Raw genomic sequence first — 17,988 nt, 5'->3', positions numbered from 1 at the left:
AATAGCAAAATTTGCGACAAGTCATCACATGCATAAAAGCATTACATATACAGAAGTACAGGCGTCCTCTGTTTCTTAGAGCATCTCCAACGGCTGCGCTAAAAGACGCGCGCGGTAAATTGGCTTTGTAGCACGCGCGGGACGTTTTCGCGCGCTCCAGCGGTGGCGGAAAACTAGCGCGCGTGGGAAAAGGCGGCCGCTCGCGCGCTACATTTGGCGCGTCGCGTCCGGCGCGCCTATAAATTGCAGCGCCCTCTGCCGCTCTCTCCATCTCTCCATCGCCCTCTGTCGCTCCCTCCATCTCTCCATTGCCCTCTACCGCGCTCTGCCGCCGGCACGCCACCACCGTGCCACCATGCCGCCTCGCCGCCGGGGAGGTACGGGCTACCGCGGTGTCTGCGCGCGTCCGTCCGGCACCTACTCCGTCGAGATTCGGTCAGCCGGCGGCATGCGGCTCCGTCTCGAAACCTTCGACACCGTCCAGGAGGGCGCCCGCGCGTATGACGCTGCGGCGTGGCGCCTCCTGCTGTCCCGTCAGGACATGAACTTCGTCGACGTGGCGACGCGGGAGCGCACACAGGAGTTGGCGCCTTTCCCGTGGCTTCTCACCGACGAGGATCGTCGCAAGCACCGGAGGCGGGAGCATCGTCTCAGGCTGGCCGAGATGGACGAGCAAGCCATGGCGCTGTGGAGCCATCGCTTCCCGGAAGACACCAACGAGGAACAGTTCTTCGCCCAAAGGAGGGCGAAGAGGAGGGAGGAGCGAGCCGACTATCGCGAGGACAAGCAAACGCGGAAGGCGGTCGCTAAATACAACCAAGCGCTAGGAGATGCGTCCTCCTGAAACTCCGGCGACGAGCGGTTCCTTGACACCTACGCTCCAAAGTCGGAGGAGGACATCACTGAGACAGAGTTCGAATAGGACAAGTAGTAGTAGTAGGAGAATTATCTACGAAACCAAATATGTATCGAATCATAGTAGAAAAAACTGAAATATAGCGCACCTACTGGAGCGGCGTGGGCGCGCTTTAATTTGCGGCGGCCGCTGGAGCCAGCGCACCACCGCGCGCAAAAGTTGACTAACCCGGCGCTGTATCGTGACTTTTAGCGTGCGGCGCGTTGCGCGGCTGTTGGAGATGCTCTTAAGTAGAAGTAAAAGACAGGAACACCGAGCCGCTCAACTAAAGCAGTGACAATGAGCTACTTTACAAAGTTCAAAAGAATTACAGATTTACAGGTATCTCTCTTGCCATGCAAACAACAAATACAATTGACTCAAGGGTTGTATATACTGGTGGGCATCAACTCGGATGATAAGAAGTTTATCTCACCTTGCTATTAAAAAAACTCATCTCGTGCTCAGCAGTACACATATAAGCATACACTACAAATATGCACTTGCAGGTTCACTGACAGAAGGATCAGCAAACCCTGCAAACTCGCAACATTTCTCCATAAATAAAGGTTGCAGCTACAGCTTGATATCCCATTTAGGCAGGCCAAGGAGAGGAGGTCGGTAGAGGGACTGGCATTGTGCCATCTCGATTCTTTCCCGTGGATCGGACATTGATTCATCTCGTATCGCCTCAAGAATTGAACTGGTACCAAGTTTCCTACAAATGCGTAAGTAGTACACAAAATGCAGGCACCTATAGAGGCAGCAAGACTAACTACAAGAGGCAACAATGGAGATCCAAGAGCATTCCAACCTCTTGATTAAAGTTTTGTAAAGTGTTTTGAGTATTGGACACAGCTCGACAGGAGTAATATGCTTCTTTGGTTTCTGGGTGTGCCACTTATGTTGCCTTAACTCAGGAGTTCATAAATTGCATCGACTGTAGAGACACCCTACAAGTGAAACCACACATAGAACTTAGCATGCAGCTATGCCAAACCAAAAACTCATACAGAGAGTAACTCGGCAACACAAACTTTGTATTGTTGAGATGGTGTCATGGTGACAAACATGTATAGTCTCTTTGCCTTTGATGTTGTCCCCCATTTCCAGAGATCTAAAACATCTTATATTTGCTTACAGTGGAAGTAGAAGAGAATACAGGAAGCTACCACACATTCAAGTTTTGGTGACTACCTGATGGAGCTTCGTCAACGGTAAAGCTTGGCTATGAGGGCGCCTAAAGCCGGGAAGAAGACACTCCTTAAATGTTGCACGGCCATGCGCTGGACCAGTAGCGCCTCTAGGAAAAACCAACCCTCCAAGAAGGTCCGCCTCCACACCACCATTGGGGAGAGCAAGGTCGTCAGCCAACCACCTGAGGAAGCACGAGGTGATGCCGCCATGCCAGATCGAAGACTCCAGATTGGTGCCGGCCATGGCAGCAAGACTCAAGACGAGGCAAGGAATCGCTAATCCAACCCGGCCCGACTGCCGCAGACAACCCTCACTCGGTCACTCCTATGTCGCACAGTGGCCGTCGCTAAGGCCTTGGTGTGGGTAAGCCGTTGTTACAACTCCTGATGTCATGTGCACCCGAGTGGCATGTGTTTCTATATGAACGAGGGGAGTAGGGGCTGCAGCCACTGTGCTCACTGGCAGCAGCGACGTGGAGGAGTGGCGGACTATGGGTGACTGGCGGCTACGCCTTGGGACGCCCATGTGTTGCTGACGAGCGACACAGGAGCGTGATCCTATTATTTTGAAAGGGAATTGCAGTGTTATTAGGCGTGCATGCATTAGCTTCCATAATCAATAGATCTTTATAGTCACGTTTGATATATCATAATTGATATACCTTCATAACATTCAAATTTATATATCTATACTCAAACATCATATACATTGTAAATCATAATTTTATGAAGAATTATATTTCATTAAAATTGTTACCCTGATACTAGTTGTACCCTCAAGAGTTAAGTAACTGGACAAGCGGTTGTTGAGGTGGTAATATCATCAAAAACACCACACTACACTATACACAATAGAATCAAGTGCCAAAGTTGTTCCCATCAATTCTTCTTATTTGATTGGAGCTTCACAAGTATGTGTAATGATGCAAATTAAATCGACCTCCTTGGTAAGATAATTTATACCGAGGGAAAGCAATGGCGAAGCTAAACGAGTTCATGATAGGATTATAGCATCCGGACAATAATTGGTGAACCCTCCTTTTATTTTACACCACACTAAATTAATCTTTGTGTATCTAACTCAACAAAATATCAGAATTTCAGCTAATTAGATACTTGATAATAATCATTTTATGCAGTAAGATGATAACAGGTAGATCTTCATAGTTGTGTTTAACAAATCATAACCTATAGACCTTCATAACATTATAATTGTGTATATCTACATGTGAACATCATGTCCACTGTTAATCATATTTATAACTACACCTAGATTACATGCGACATCATATAGTCATACAAAGAATTTCCTTCCATTAAAATTGCTAGCTCTGAGACCCTCAAACCATTCTCAGTGTTTCATGGTATACGGAGATAAGCATGTCACATAAGAAGAAGAGAAACTGACATGACAAAGTAACTAATAAGAAGAGAGAACTTTTATGACCTCATGAAGAAACAATGTCAGGCACGTGGACCAATGAAAGACACCTTGGAATAAACAAACCAGCGAATCAGAACCGACGCACAACGCCTTCTCTTCCCTCCCCCACAAGAAAAGATCTCAGGCTTTCCTCCTCCTCCCGTCGGCGCCGCCGCCGATCTGCCTCATACCTTTGGGCCATGGAGATGCGGAGGACGTCGGGCCCCCCGTCAGCGGGAGGGATCCCGTTCTCGTTATTGTTAGGTTCAACATCTTGGTTGGGGCTATGTGGTGGCAGTGGTGTCTCTTAGTAGGAATAATGTCTCCCGCGTTCTATCCCCGTCCCGATGGTACGTCTAGCTTCGTCGGAGGATGTATAGAGGTGTGCCTCCGTTGGATCTCGTGAGATTCGGTCAGTGCTGATCTTGGTGGATCTGTTTTGATCCGGTCTTCTTTCGGTGTCTACATGTTTAATCCGTCCAATCTACGACTTTCTTCATCGGTCATGTTTGGTGCTCTGGTGCACTGGTCCTATGGGGCCTTAGCATGATGACTTGTCGATTGTCTACTACAATAAGATTTGCCAGGCTCTGGCGAGGGAGGGGTGATGCCTTCGGCTCGCTCCGGTGCTTATAGTCATCGCTAGGTGGTCTGACCAGATAGTAATTTTTTTACTTATGGTATTCTTTTGTAATATCATGATTGAGAATGAATAAATTGGAAGTTTATCGGGAAAAACAATGAAGACACCTTTGCCTGAAGAAGTTTAGTTGCTACACAATTAAATGAACAAAACTTAGCTACAAAAAGCTAAGCATGTATACATTGGAGAGCTTAGTTGCTAAGTCATTTTGTGTACTTAGCATCTCATTTAAGCACGTGCATCGGGAGAGGCGTCAGAGGACACGTGGTTGTTGGTATGGTAAAAGCAACAAGACACCCGACCCATAAATACTTGCCGAATCACTCCTTTGCACCTAGCTACACGGTCCCAACGAGTATAAAAGCTAAAGACTTGCAACTACATGATGAAATTTTAGCTTCCCCATTTTTTTCTATTGCTGCACTGGGTGTATGCAGAGGTAGCACTTATAGCTTGGCGTATTAGGATGATGATCACTGTTGGGCATGGGATGCATTGGGAAGATGAGTTCGAGATGAGAGCACGTACACAAGCGGATCCAACAAGCAGCTCGTACGAGTCTTGGGTATTTCACTGCTTGTGCTAAACACATCACAACTATGTTCTCCTATTCACTGAGATCACACTGATCACTTCCACGCCAACGGGCTCGCAATGCTCTCACACCAAGTCCATACACCAGATCAACCAATGCGTCATCCCTCTTGGCAAGCCAGTGAAGATGAAGCCATGAAGCTGATCGTAGCACATGATGCTCGGCTCGTTGCAGATATGCGATGAGCAGGCGGTACCATGACACTTCGGGCATGTTCGGAAGCCCTCTGGATTCTCAACTCCTCGACTCCAAGACGGGAGCTAAGACGAACGTTTCAAATCGTGGCTACAAGAGTGGGAAGCTGGCTATTAGCTACGTGCAAATTTGCCGGAGTCATGGAGCTGGGTATTCGCTACTCTCAGAAAACGAAGGAGCTAGAGTTGGCAATTTTTACGACCGCCAAGTGACTCTCATCGAACCGGTACGCTGGAAACAGAGGAAAGAACCACGAGATCCCATGGTGGCACTGTTGCTGCGGTTGGTCGCCGGATCTAGGCGGCTGGATCTGGGGCTTTGAAGGCGGTCGAGACGGTGCACAGGTTATTGGGCGGGTTTCTTAGGATGGATCCGGGTGAAAACCTGGTCTTCGGTTGATGGCCGGAGCCGGTGATGACGATGCCGGTATCATCGTTTCCTTCATGAAGGCATCATCGAGGTGAAGCTCCCAACTCCACTCAATACCTTCGGGGGAAACCCTAGATCAGCTGATCTCATGTTGGCGGCATTCATGTGTCGTAACCCCCTTTGGGGCGGCATTCTTCGAGGTGCACTCGGCTTCGCGGGACCAGCGGACGGCTTCTTTGGTGGAGCGGTGCTTCATCCTACACATTGATGGCGACGGATCTTGACGGCGTGGTGCAGTGCAGATTCGGAGTTCGATGTGGGAGGATGGACTCGCGCAGGAGGACGACGCTGTCTGGCGTCGCGGTGGCGTCGATGGCAAAGAGAACTGGCACGGTAGATGCAGCGGTACAGCTCTGAAGATGGACTCGTGGCAGGTGGATGCAGCGGCCTTGTACCCGGCAGGCGTCCTGGTTGAGGAGTGCGCTGGACTGGTAGGTGCCCCATACCAGACAAGCGTCCTGGTTGGGACCTCAGGTCTTAGATTTTTAGGTTTGGCTACGATGTCTGTTTGGTATTAGGCCCAGGCTATCAGCGCTCCTTCATCAATTCGATAGGTGTAGCGACAGTTGTTGCTTAGACGGTGGCTTTAGTGTTGCTGTTGTATGACGTTGTAAGGTCTTGTGAGAATAATTAATAAAGTGGTCGCATGCATCGTCCAGATGCAGAGGCCGGGGGTCATCCTCCTTTTCTAAAAAAACAAGAGGCAACAATGGCGATTCAAGAGCATTCCAACCTCTTGATTAAAGTTTTTTAAAGTATTTTGAGTATTGGACACAGCTCGACAGGAGTAACATGCTTCTTGGTTTCCGGGTGTGTCACTTATGTTGCCTTAACTCATGAGTTCATAAATTGCACCCTACAAGTGAAAACACACATAGAACTTAGCTTGCAGCTATGCCAAACCAAAAACTCATCCAGAAAGTAACTCAGTAACACAAACTTTGTATTGTTAAGATGGTGATAAACATGTATAGTCTCTTTGCCTTTGATGTTGTCCCCCATTCCCAGAGATCTTAAACATCTTATATTTGCTTACAGTGGATGTAGAAGAGAATACAGGAAGCTACCACATATTCTTCAAATTTTATTTGTTGGCATGTACCGCAAAACGAGTTCAGGATTGGATTATAAAAACAATAATTGATGGGCTCTGTTCTTATATTGGATCAGACCCGGTGAATGTTTGTGTATCTGTGATGCCCCGACTCAATCCTGCACTAATTATACACGCAATTGCGCACGATCAAGATCGAAGACTCACGGGAAGATATTACAACACAATTCTAAGACACAAATTAAAATCATGCAGCTTTAGATTACAGGTTGGGCCAAGAAGGCTCGAATACATAAGTCAGCGAAAGCAACAATATATGAGTACTGACATAAGTAAACAAGTTTGCCTTAAGAAGGCTGAGCAAAACAACGACATCTGGATCGAAAAGGCGCAAGCCTCCTGCCTGGGAGCCTCCTAACTACTCCTGATCGTCGGTCTTTACGTAGTAGTAGGCTCCGTCGGTGTAGTAGTAGTCATCGACGGGATCAACTGTCTCCTGGGCTCCGTCATCTGATCGTAGCAACCGGGTAGAGGGGGAAAAGGTAGCAAAGCAACCGTGAGTACTCATTCAAAGTACTCACAAGATTTACATCATATATATGCTATGTATGCATCAGTATCAAGGGGAAGGGGTGTATCTGTGGACTATACTGCAGAATGCTAGATTAAAGAGAAATGCCTAGCCTATCAAAGACTAGCATCTTGCAGCAACATAAGAGAGTAAAGTAACATATCAAATAATAACAAGTATGTAACAGTAACGCCCAGAGATCCTTCCTCGACTATCCCGCGAGAAAGTGACCCCGGAGCCATCATAACGGTTTAGTATCACAAGTATCCAGTTCTAGTTGTAGTAGATCGGAATACAACTCCGAGCATCCGTTACCTTGGACACGACTATTCGAATGCATATACTTCCCTGCAAGGATGCACCAATTTACCCAACACGCTCGATTAACTTTGACCGGACACACTTTAACGGAACATGCCCGGCCTTGGCTGATCGACACGCCGCCCTGATCCAACGACCTGCAACCTGCCAGCCTCTCCTCGCCACATGAAGGGTGGCGTCACCAGAGGGCCGCTGCCCCGCTGCCATAGTCCCTGGCTGCGCCATGAGCTTTTCCCAGCGTCAGCCTCATGTGGCGGGGGAGGGAGGAGATTCAGGGACCAGTGGCGGATGGAGGAGTTGCCCTGGGCCTAGATTGCACATCTACACCTAGATTGCACGCAAGATCATGTAGTTATATAAAGAATTATCGTTTATTAGAATTTCTCTAGTTGTACCCTCGGAGTTAAATAATTGGACAAGTGGTTGTTGAGGTGTAAAATGAACAACATACCCGGCCGATAAATACGCATCGAATCACTCCTTTGCACATACCACGCTCCCAACGAGTATAGAAACAAAAAACACCTACAACTTACAACACACACACCTGGCCTATAAAATACACGTCGAATCAGTCCTTTGCTGCTATTGGGTGTATAACTGTATATAGAAGTGGCCCAAGAGGATGATGGTCATCTGTTGCTAGGCATGGGATGCACCGGGAACATGAGTCCAAGCTGAGAGCAGGCACGCGAGCGGATCCAACAAGGTTTTGGTGCCAGCGTTGGCTAGTGGAATTCATCGGTTACACGCACTACAACTTTTTGTTCAAATCTTCCTATATGCCGAGATCACACTGGTCATTTCCACGCTGACGGTCGAGCAGTACATCATGCACGTGTTGCCCTGGCACCAAATACATGCTGCAGGTCAACCAAGTGGTGTCATCACTCTTTGCAAGCCAGTACAGAAGAACAAGGTGACCCTAGCATCTGATCTTCCTCTCGTTGGAGATATGTGAAGATGACACTGTAAAATGGCAGCGTTTCAAACTTTTCTTTTTGACATCTGGCAGTGTTTCAAACTAATTTTCACCCGAGGTCAGAAATGTCTCAAAGCCATCTATCGTGGGCCTGTCGAGCAGTTCGGGTGTTCTTTGGGGACTTGTTCAGTTTTCATTTTCTTTTGAGAGCAGGGCTTGGAAGAATATTTTTTTGGAAATTTTAACATGGTCCCTCTTACCCCCTCTTTTTTATGTGAGGTAAGAAGGTAAGAGTTAATCAAGCCACTAATTAACGAGATCAACGGATCAGATCTATTTTATACTCTTACCTCTCATGTGAAAAGAGGAGATAAGAGGGACCATGCACAAATGGATCTCAAACTGGCACGCTCTTCAAGATAGCAAAATTTGCGACAAGTCATCACATGCATAAAAGCATTACATATACAGAAGTACAGGCGTCCTCTGTTTCTTAAGTAGAAGTAAAAGACAGCAACACTGAGCCGCTCAACTAAAGCAGTGACAATGAGCTACTTACAAAGTTCAAAAGAATTACAGGTATCTCTCTTGCCATGCAAACAAAAAATACAATTGACTAAAGGGTTGTATATACAGGTGGACATCAACTCGGATGATAAGAAGTTTATCTCACCTTGCTATTAAAAAAACTCATCTCATACTCAGCAGTACACATATAAGCATACACTACAAATATGCACTTGCGGGTTCACCGACAGAAGGATCAGCAAACCCTGCAAACTCGCAACATTTCTCCATAAATAAAGGCTACAGCCACAGCTTGATATCACAATTAGGCAGGTCGAGGAGAGAAGGTCGGTAGAGGGACTGGCGTTGTGCCATCTCGATTCTTTCCCGTGGATCGGACATTGATTCATCTTGTATCGCCTCGAGAATTGAACTGGTACCAAGTTCCCTGCAAGTGCGTAAGTAGTACACAAAATGCAGGCACCTGTAGAGGCAGCAAGACTATAACATAAGAAAAACTGTAACTACAAGAGGCAAAAATGGCGATCCAAGAGCATTCCAACATCTTGATTAAAGTTTTGTAAAGTGTTTTGAGTATTGGACACAGCTCGACAGGAGTAACATGCTTCTTGGTTTCTGGTTGTGTCACTTATGTTGCCTTAACTCAGGAGTTCATAAATTGCATCGACTGTAGAGACACCCTACAAGTCAAAACACACATAGAACTTAGCATGCAGCTATGCCAAACCAAAAACTCATCCAGAGAGTAACTCGGTAACACAAACTTTGTATTGTTGAGATGGTGACAAACATGTATAGCCTCTTTGCCTTTGATGTTGTCCCCCATTTCCAGAGATCTAAAACATCTTATATTTGCTTACAATGGAAGTAGAAGAGAATACAGGAAGCTACCACATATCATTCAAGTTTTATTTGTTGGCATGTACTGCAAAATGAGTTCGGGATTGGATTATAAAAACAATACTAATTGATGGGCTCTGTTTTTATATTGGATCACACCCGGTGAATGTTTGTGTATCCAAGTTGATAATCATCAGAATTTTAAATAATAGAGAGTAGACAATAATAATTGTACCTTTTTCGACAAAGGATGGATTTGTAACAAAGCCTTTAGTTCGGGCACATGGATAGCAAGCTTCCACGCACCCCTGTCCATAGCTAGTTCTTTGGTGATACTTCAATCCTTCACTAGTAGTTGGGGCGCACCCGTGGCGCGCCGCTTGAGGGGCATCTGGGCGGTGCCAGGTAGATGAACGCCCTTTTTACTTTCCTTTTTGGATCAGGATAGCAGCACATGTACATGCAATTCTTGATGGAACTTATTGTATATTGGAATATCACCTGAGGAAGAAACTGAAATGCCACGCCCACAATGATATAGCATTGACAGGAGCATGTTGTTGTTTGGCAACATAAGATACATTAATAGAAATTACACGCACATCAGCCCCGGGAGCGGTGGCAGGACCTTGATGCCTCCCTCTAACCGTGCGGCTGGCAAAGCTGCGGCAGTAGCTCGTCGTCGCGGACGGCAACGACCCTCCAGGACACGGTGTTGATGGAGGCACGAGGGAGATGTTGAGCTTGGTCTACAGGTCCCTGATGGCAGCCCTAGTCCTCTCGATGGGAAACTGCTCCGCACCGTTGGGGTCTTGGTTCCCTCCTTGCCTGCAAATGAGTTCCACTTCATATCTTTGGCATGACTGGTTCTGAGCTTCTAATGATTATATGAATTCTGATAGAAGCGAGTGTGCTCGTTCAAACATACACTGACTTCCGGCTCACCTTGTGGCTCTGAAAGAGCTGGAATGGCTCCGGTGAAGGTTTACAGACACCAACTTGCTCGTGAAGATAGATAACCTTCTTCCGGTTCTTCTTTTCTGCAAGGACTTTTCCTCAGCAAACATTTGTAACACTGGTTATATTTATTCCAGTTCTTAAAAAAGCATGGGACAAATAGGAGAAAATAGAGGAATATCAAGGTAAGATCCTAGGAAAGGATGCCTCAAATTAATTGAATGCCCACTGAAATGAGTCAGACATATAATGCAATATGAAATAACATTCTTCAAATTGTGCAAAGGAACTACCTTTGTTGTCCCATTGGCTCGATAGACATCAAAGTAGTGTGAACTGATTCAGTCTCCGTCTATCTACAACGTTATTATATCCTGCAAGAAAAAGCAAAACTAATTATACCACCATAAATTTTATACAAATCACATCAGACAGATATTAGATCAAAACGGACAAGAAAGCATCAACGAAGTTTAAAGATTCCACCCTCTAGATTAACATTGGACTGTAGACTTGACAGCGAAATCAGTTATTTGCAGCTTCTTTCCACAAAGTTTGCAAAAGTTACACAAAATAACCATTTTTTTAACATTGCCACTTTTTTAGAAGAACTCAAATAACCTTGTTGTTCAAATATGAGAAAAGTTATAGCTTAATGATTAACCAAAGTTCGTTTTCTTGAAAAGTGTATCAAACTTTTACGAGAAGGCATGTGCGCATTTATCTTGTCTCGGCACATTCGGCTGCCATGTTTCGTCATTAGTCTAACTCATTTACATCAATATGGGCATATGCTATAACATTATGATCTAATAGTAGAACATCGATCAAACATACGATACTATATCATTAGAGTTCAGAACCATCATAGGCATTGGTACATCTAACGAGGATATGTACGACTCACCCTGGAGCATGGATGGGTACAATGCATTGTAGTGCAATCGCAAGAAAGCACTTTGTCCAGCCAAACTGAAAGCACTTTGTCAATGAGGCCATGACTTGACTTTGTCAGAAGCCTGTTGTACGCAATCGCAAGAAACGGCCAGCAGCAGTGCAATCAGGATACTCACGCCTGCAGTGATTTTGTAGCATTGCCACTAGACCTCTTACGCTTATATTCACATAAATCCGAGTGAAGCTGTATCAAGAAATATATTTCAGACATGAGAAGCAACAACAGTAGCTTAAGAAAAAAACATGTTACATATAGTAATATTTCCTTACAGCCTAATGGTACGAACAAATCAAAGTTGCTGGATTTGGCAGTGTAGCTAGAAGACACAAAATGCAAGTTGACTATGATGTCACTGCTAAAGAAGCATAAATAGCATCTATGTCTAGTGAAAAAACAGAACAAAAGGAATTATCGTCATGTTAATCCATCTATATCTAGCATAATGATTTTGTAATATGATAGTACAATAGTATAATAAATGATCTTGTATGGCTACCGCATGAAGTATGGTGTAAAAAACAGAAAATTGAGTGAAATAAGTCATGTAGACATATAGTATAAGAAATCAATAAAAAAAGGATCATACATCATGTACACCAAACCGGGTTGATCTCCCTTCTTAGACATGATAATCACTTCCAAATTAAAGACCAATGCTTGCCTATAATTCTACTCCCTCCATTCTGAATTACTTGTCTTGGATTTGTCTAGATACGGATGTATCTAGACTTATTTTAATGCTAGATACCTCCGTATCTAGACAAATCTAAGACAAGTAATTCGGAACGGAGGGAGTAGTTGGAAAGTAACCTCACTTCTAAGGGCATCTCCAGCCGCGCCCCCAAGAGGGCCCCCCAGGCCACTTTTTCGGCGCCGACGCCGAAAAAACGGCCCAGTCGCGCCCCCAGGACGCCGAAAATCGCCGGTTCGGACCTTTTTTCCGCCCGGCAGTCACAGGCCGAACCCGGCGCGCTGGGGAGCAGTTGGGGGCTCCGGCGCTAGGGAAAAGCATGCCTGGCCCACACCGACAGCGGAAAAGTCAAGGTTTTCTTCCCCTGACTCGCCTCGCACCCCCCGCGCCCTCGGCCACCACTAGCTATATCCCGGCGACGGCCGCCGCCCTACTCCGCTAGATAGCCATTCCCCGCCGGAAAATAGCAGTGCTTCGCCGCAGCAGCCCCTCCCACAGCAGCTGGGCGTTTCCGGCCGCGGAGGCGCGGTTTAACGGCGGGTACACGCCCACCGAGCGCAAGGTGTTCGGCGTTTTGCCTGCCTCGGCGATGGACTCGGACGAGGAGGAAGAGCTCGCCGCGCTGCTGGAGGAGGAAGCCGCGGCCGACGTCCAGGAAGAAGAGCATCTCATGGTGCTCGCCGCCCTCTGCCAGCTGCTGGCGAGCAATGAAAAGCCGCGGCGAGGTGGCTCGGCGCCGGGGCAGATGAAAGCAAAGAACCGGCATCGTCTCCAAGGCTACTGCATGCTCTACTCCGACTACTTCGCCGATGCTCCACTTCATGGCGAGAGAACATTTCGGCGCCGTTATCGGATGAGCCGAAAGCTCTTCCTCAGGATTGTGAATTCCATCCGGGAGTTCGACAACTACTTCAAGTGCAAGATGGATTGCACTGGCGCTCTTGGATTCACCTCCATCCAGAAGTGCACGACAGCGATGAGGATGCTTGCATATGGAGCTCCCAGTGATTCACTCGACGACTATGGGCGCATGGCCGAGTCCACCAGCATAGAGTGTTTCTACAAGTTCTGTCGGGCAGTGGTGGCAGTGTTTGGGCCACAATACTTGAGAACACCCAATGCGGAAGACACTGCTCGGATCCTAGCCCAGAATGCAGCAAGAGGATTTCCTGGGATGCTTGGAAGCATCGACTGCATGCATTGGAAATGGAAGAATTGCCCATTTGGTTGGCAGGGGATGTACAAAGGCGCCAAAGGCGGTTGCAGTGTGGTGCTTGAGGCGGTAGCCACACAGGACCTTTGGATTTGGCACTCCTTCTTTGGTATGCCAGGAACTCACAATGACATCAACGTGCTGCAGTGCTCTCCTGTTTTTGCCAAGCTCGTTGAGGGCCATTCTCCTCCGGTGAACTTCGAGATCAATGGGCACCAATACAACAAGGGGTACTACCTAGCAGATGGCATCTATCCGAGATGGTCGACATTTGTGAAGACGATTTCAAACCCTATGGCAGGAGGCAAGAACGCCTGGTTTGCGAAAGTTCAGGAGGCTTGCAGGAAGGATGTCGAGCGGGCATTTGGTGTGCTCCAATCTCTATTCGCTGTTGTTCGGTACCCCGCTCAGACCTGGTCCAAAGATCAAATGTGGGAGATTATGACTTGCTGTGTCATCTTGCACAACATGATCATCGAGAGCGAGCAAGAAGACCCGGTGTTTGACACTGAACCATACTACAGGCAGGGTCCTCTAGCCGAAGTTGATCACCAGCTACCGGCAACTTGGACTGCCTATCTCAGTATGCGTCAGGAGATCCGAGACCCACAGGTGCATCATCAACTGCAGAAAGATCTGATTGAGCACCTATGGAGGCTCAAGGGGGACGCGGTGTGATGAAATACGAGTTTTTATTTGTTGAACTATATAATTTGTAGTGAACTATTTGTTGTTGTACTATTTTGTTGAAGTATTTGATTTTTCTGTGATGAAATATGTGATAAGAAATAATTGTGTTGATAATTGAACGCCGAGACACGGCGAAACCACGCCGAATATGGGCTTATTCTCGCCCATATGGGCCCTTTATTCGCCGAAATTGGGCTGCAAAATGGGCCAATTTCGGCGCCTGGGGGCGAGTTGGGGGCAACGACTGGGCGCAAAACCGCCCCTAGCGCCGATTGTATCCCCGGCTCGCCCCTAGGGGGCGATTTTTATGCGTCCTGGGGGGGCAACGGCTGGAGATGCCGTAAGAAATCTGAAGGTTATAATTTCCAAATAATCCACTCCTTGAATGTTCTCTCATGATTCTTGAAAGAAACCTTTGAGCTGGACAAGAATAGTAGCAAAAGTAAACATGAAAGAAAAGATCAACTCAAGGTGCAGATGGGTAAAGCAAGATCATTCAGTAAAACTGAAATATTTATCAATCAAATGCTAATAGCCATATGACACAACCAACAAGGTAAGAAATCGATCGGATCATGGAGGAGCTCACCCAGAGTTTAGGCCCGTCAATCTGGCCGTATGGACCCTAGATGTAGAGAGAAAGCATGCATGCTCTTCTTGCTCCCACAGAACCACAGCAGAGTAGGGGTTGGAGATCAACTAATAAACATGGAGAGATCCATATATGCCAATCAACTAATAAAACACCACCGGAGCAGCACATGCATACTTGGAATATGAACATAAATAAAAGCAACTGCTAATGACAAAAAGAAATGACTTAATATTCAAACATTACGCCATCGATAGGTAGAATACAGAAAGTGTATCTGTAACAGTAGATGTTCCCATTGACAAAATGAATCGTGTTCCCATCTTCAATTTTCCTGCAATTTCACCTATTTTTCATGCCTCATTAATTATCTAGGGAATGAGACTATGATGAACAGGCGAGCACTAAAGTTTAATGCTAACAGCCTTCCACAAAGCAGATAACACCAGTAGCCACCTTTTCAAGATCAATTAGCATAGCTTGTCTGTCAAAAATAAATTGCATTACGAAAGCATTCCAAGACTACCTGGCTGTCAGAAATAAATTGCAGCAAATAACACTAGTAGCCAGCTTTTTAAGATCAATTAGAATAATTTGAAGAAAGCTTAGCATGCATATTGTATTCATCACTCTGTTAGAGCAAATTTGAAGAAAGCTTAGCATGCATATTGTATGCATTTGGATGCAGGTTGATGAATTTCATGTACTATCAGTACTGTGCAGGTGCATCCAAATCTGTATGATAGCAGAAGAATAATATAAGCAAGAAGACAGTACTTCCATGCAAAGAACCATAAAGAAAGGTATAAAATAGGAGTTTAAAGAGAATCTTTGATGAAAAACCTCACAAAAAGTGACCAGAAACTAAATCTTAGAATAGAGACAGATCTTGTGTCAGCATAATAAAAATGAAACGGCTATTTGACTAATTGAACGACCAATTAGATAGAGCAAAACCTAATGTGGATAATAGCTAGTCATCTGAACGGATTAGAAGGCATGAGGGAAATTACATATGAAGCGAAGCAGTACATCTAATTATCAAGATTTTAATCCCCAAATAAACATTATAAAAGAACATGAGAATATCTCGTGGTCACCTTCAATTGACAATCTGAGAACAAGATTTGCAAGAACATTTAGTATGCAGATATGTTTTTCTTTTATCAATTTCCTTGGGAGTTGGGTAAAGTAACTCTTGTTATATATAAGTGAACATAATTACGTATAGTCCAATCAGTAACTAACAAGGTATGCAAGTGAAGTGTCCAGGCTGTGCAAACTTATAGCCTGAGATGGTTTCTCACGTAGAAAATGCAACAAAAGCGACCTTTGCAAATACTAAATCATTTTGGCACCGCTGATTATTGCATGCGTCAGGAGGGTTGAGGTGTGGCTGTTGCAACGGCGTACGCACGTCAATGCTTGCCATCATCCAGGACCCGTAGCAAACAGAAGAATCTTGCGCATCAGGACCCGCAATCCAGGAAATGGGAACAGAAAACTGAGATGCAGTTGAGTTTACCGACGAAGATAAAAGATTAGAAATGTCGTCAATAGAAGCTAAGCAAATAAGATTTCAGAAGGAAAGTAAACAAATAAAGTCAGTGTGGGTTACCTTTCAGTATCTGAATTAACAAACGCCAGCCTTTCACCCAAGGCAAGATCAATGATTAGCTACGTAGCTACTCAGCTAGTGTTGAGGTCCATAGTACATAGCTAACAGATGACTAATCTTGATCCCCTTAGTCTGAACTATAACAATCTAATTAGAGTTGCGGTGGCAAAATAGAACCTTTCAGATGGTAACTGGGCAATGGAATGAATAGGTAGAATTTTAATTCAGTAGCGCACTTGTCGTTTTACACAAATTCATGGACATTCAGCTACCGAGTCAACTTCAAAACCCTAGCTGTTTAGTTCTATCTGGTTTCTACTACATGGTTGACGTAATAAACAGAATTATCCTCTCTCTCTCTCTCCCTCTGTGTGTGTGTGTGTTAGATGCTGACCCCCAATTCATTCCATCCCTGAAACAAGCAAAATCATGAGTGCTGCAACCCACTTCTCAAACCAAACCCCTAAACAATGTACGAAGGAGAGAAGGCACATCTAATCGTCAGTTTAATTCGCTGGAAGTGTGAGAAATTGTGAGTATTGTATAAACTACTTGGTTGGTCTTCCCATAATCAGTTCGTCCATTCACCCCAAAGGGAAATACCGCTATTTGCCTTGATTCCTGAACTGATGTGTAGCAACAGTGTTGTGAGTTTTGGGTGCCAAATCACCTAAAACCAAATAGATTTGAAGCAATTGAGACCTATGAGTGCCACTGCCTACCGACCATCTCAGCACCAGCTTCTACTATTCTAGAACTGGGTTTAATTTCGAGCTCGAAAAACTTCCCCAACCCAATTTCCACTTGCTCCGAGTTCAGAGTGGTGAGAAGGGCAGAAGGCACACCCTATGGATGGTGTGGGATGGTAATCACGACGAAATGGTAAAAACTGGGGCGATGGATAGACGTGTTGGACCTGAGCAAGGTGGCGACGTCAGAGGAGGAGGACGAAGCCGGAGTCGTCGACCTCGAGCTCCTTCGTGCCCAGCTCCAGGATCTGGTCCATCTGCCTTCGGATCCAGGCCGGCACCGCCAGGCCGCGGGCTGTTTGATCCCAGTGTACGGGAAGAAAGGAGATGGCGCCCGAACCTGCGACCACCCCGAGCTTCCCGCGCCGGACGCCGATCTGGTCCAGGACTCGACTAGGAGGAGAGAAGCGGGGAGGAGAAGACGCAGGAGAAGCGGCTGAGCCGGCAACGCAGGGACCCAGGAGAGGAGGAGGCGAGCGGAGAGGGGATGCACCGGATCCCCACCAGGCACAGCGACGAGAGCCGTGCTCCTTCTACAGAGGATGGGGACGGCGCAGGGCAGAGAGGAACGGGGAGGAGGTTGCGTGCGGGATTGGACTCTGTTTTGTTTTTGCCCAGCGATCTGTTTTGTTTTTGTCCCGGTGATCTGTTTTGTTTTCCACGCTGTGATGATGTGGCTATCACAGGGAGGCGCCCTTGATGCGCAGCTGAATGGTTTTAATAATGTCTCTTTTTACGGATTTCTCCCATGTTAAATTCGGTCTACCCAGACCTCTTTTGACATTCTCCGCACGCTTTAGCCGTCTGCTATGCACGGGAGCTTCATAATGAGTACACCGGCAAATAGCAAAGGGATGTAGTACCAAAGCTATGCGTAGGTGATGCAACAAAGAAAAAAAACTAAAAGT

General features: G+C 46.1%; 1 long non-coding RNA gene across 7 annotated transcripts; it reads right to left on the bottom strand.

The window, feature by feature from the left end:
* Positions 1-1,182: 1,182 nt before the first annotated feature.
* LOC123060937 (uncharacterized) lies at positions 1,183-17,700 on the bottom strand. Of its 7 annotated transcripts, none has more exons than XR_006428316.1 (8): positions 14,711-17,700; positions 11,477-11,710; positions 10,863-10,943; positions 10,558-10,652; positions 10,215-10,440; positions 9,848-10,125; positions 1,710-1,848; positions 1,183-1,598 (listed from the first exon to the last, which is right to left on the bottom strand). It is a non-coding gene; the product is annotated as an uncharacterized lncRNA (long non-coding RNA). The 7 variants fall into 7 exon arrangements; XR_006428336.1 differs by lacking the exons at positions 1,183-1,598; positions 1,710-1,848 and adding an exon at positions 8,673-9,452 and having other exon boundaries at positions 14,711-16,463; positions 17,248-17,698; XR_006428340.1 differs by lacking the exons at positions 1,183-1,598; positions 1,710-1,848 and adding an exon at positions 8,673-9,452 and having other exon boundaries at positions 14,711-16,217; positions 16,332-17,697.
* Between the last annotated feature and the right edge of the window lie 288 nt (positions 17,701-17,988).

Source organism: Triticum aestivum, chromosome 1A (assembly GCF_018294505.1).
Source record: "Triticum aestivum cultivar Chinese Spring chromosome 1A, IWGSC CS RefSeq v2.1, whole genome shotgun sequence".
Taxonomy (NCBI): Eukaryota; Viridiplantae; Streptophyta; class Magnoliopsida; order Poales; family Poaceae; genus Triticum; species Triticum aestivum.
This window is presented reverse-complemented; position numbering and strand designations above follow the sequence as displayed.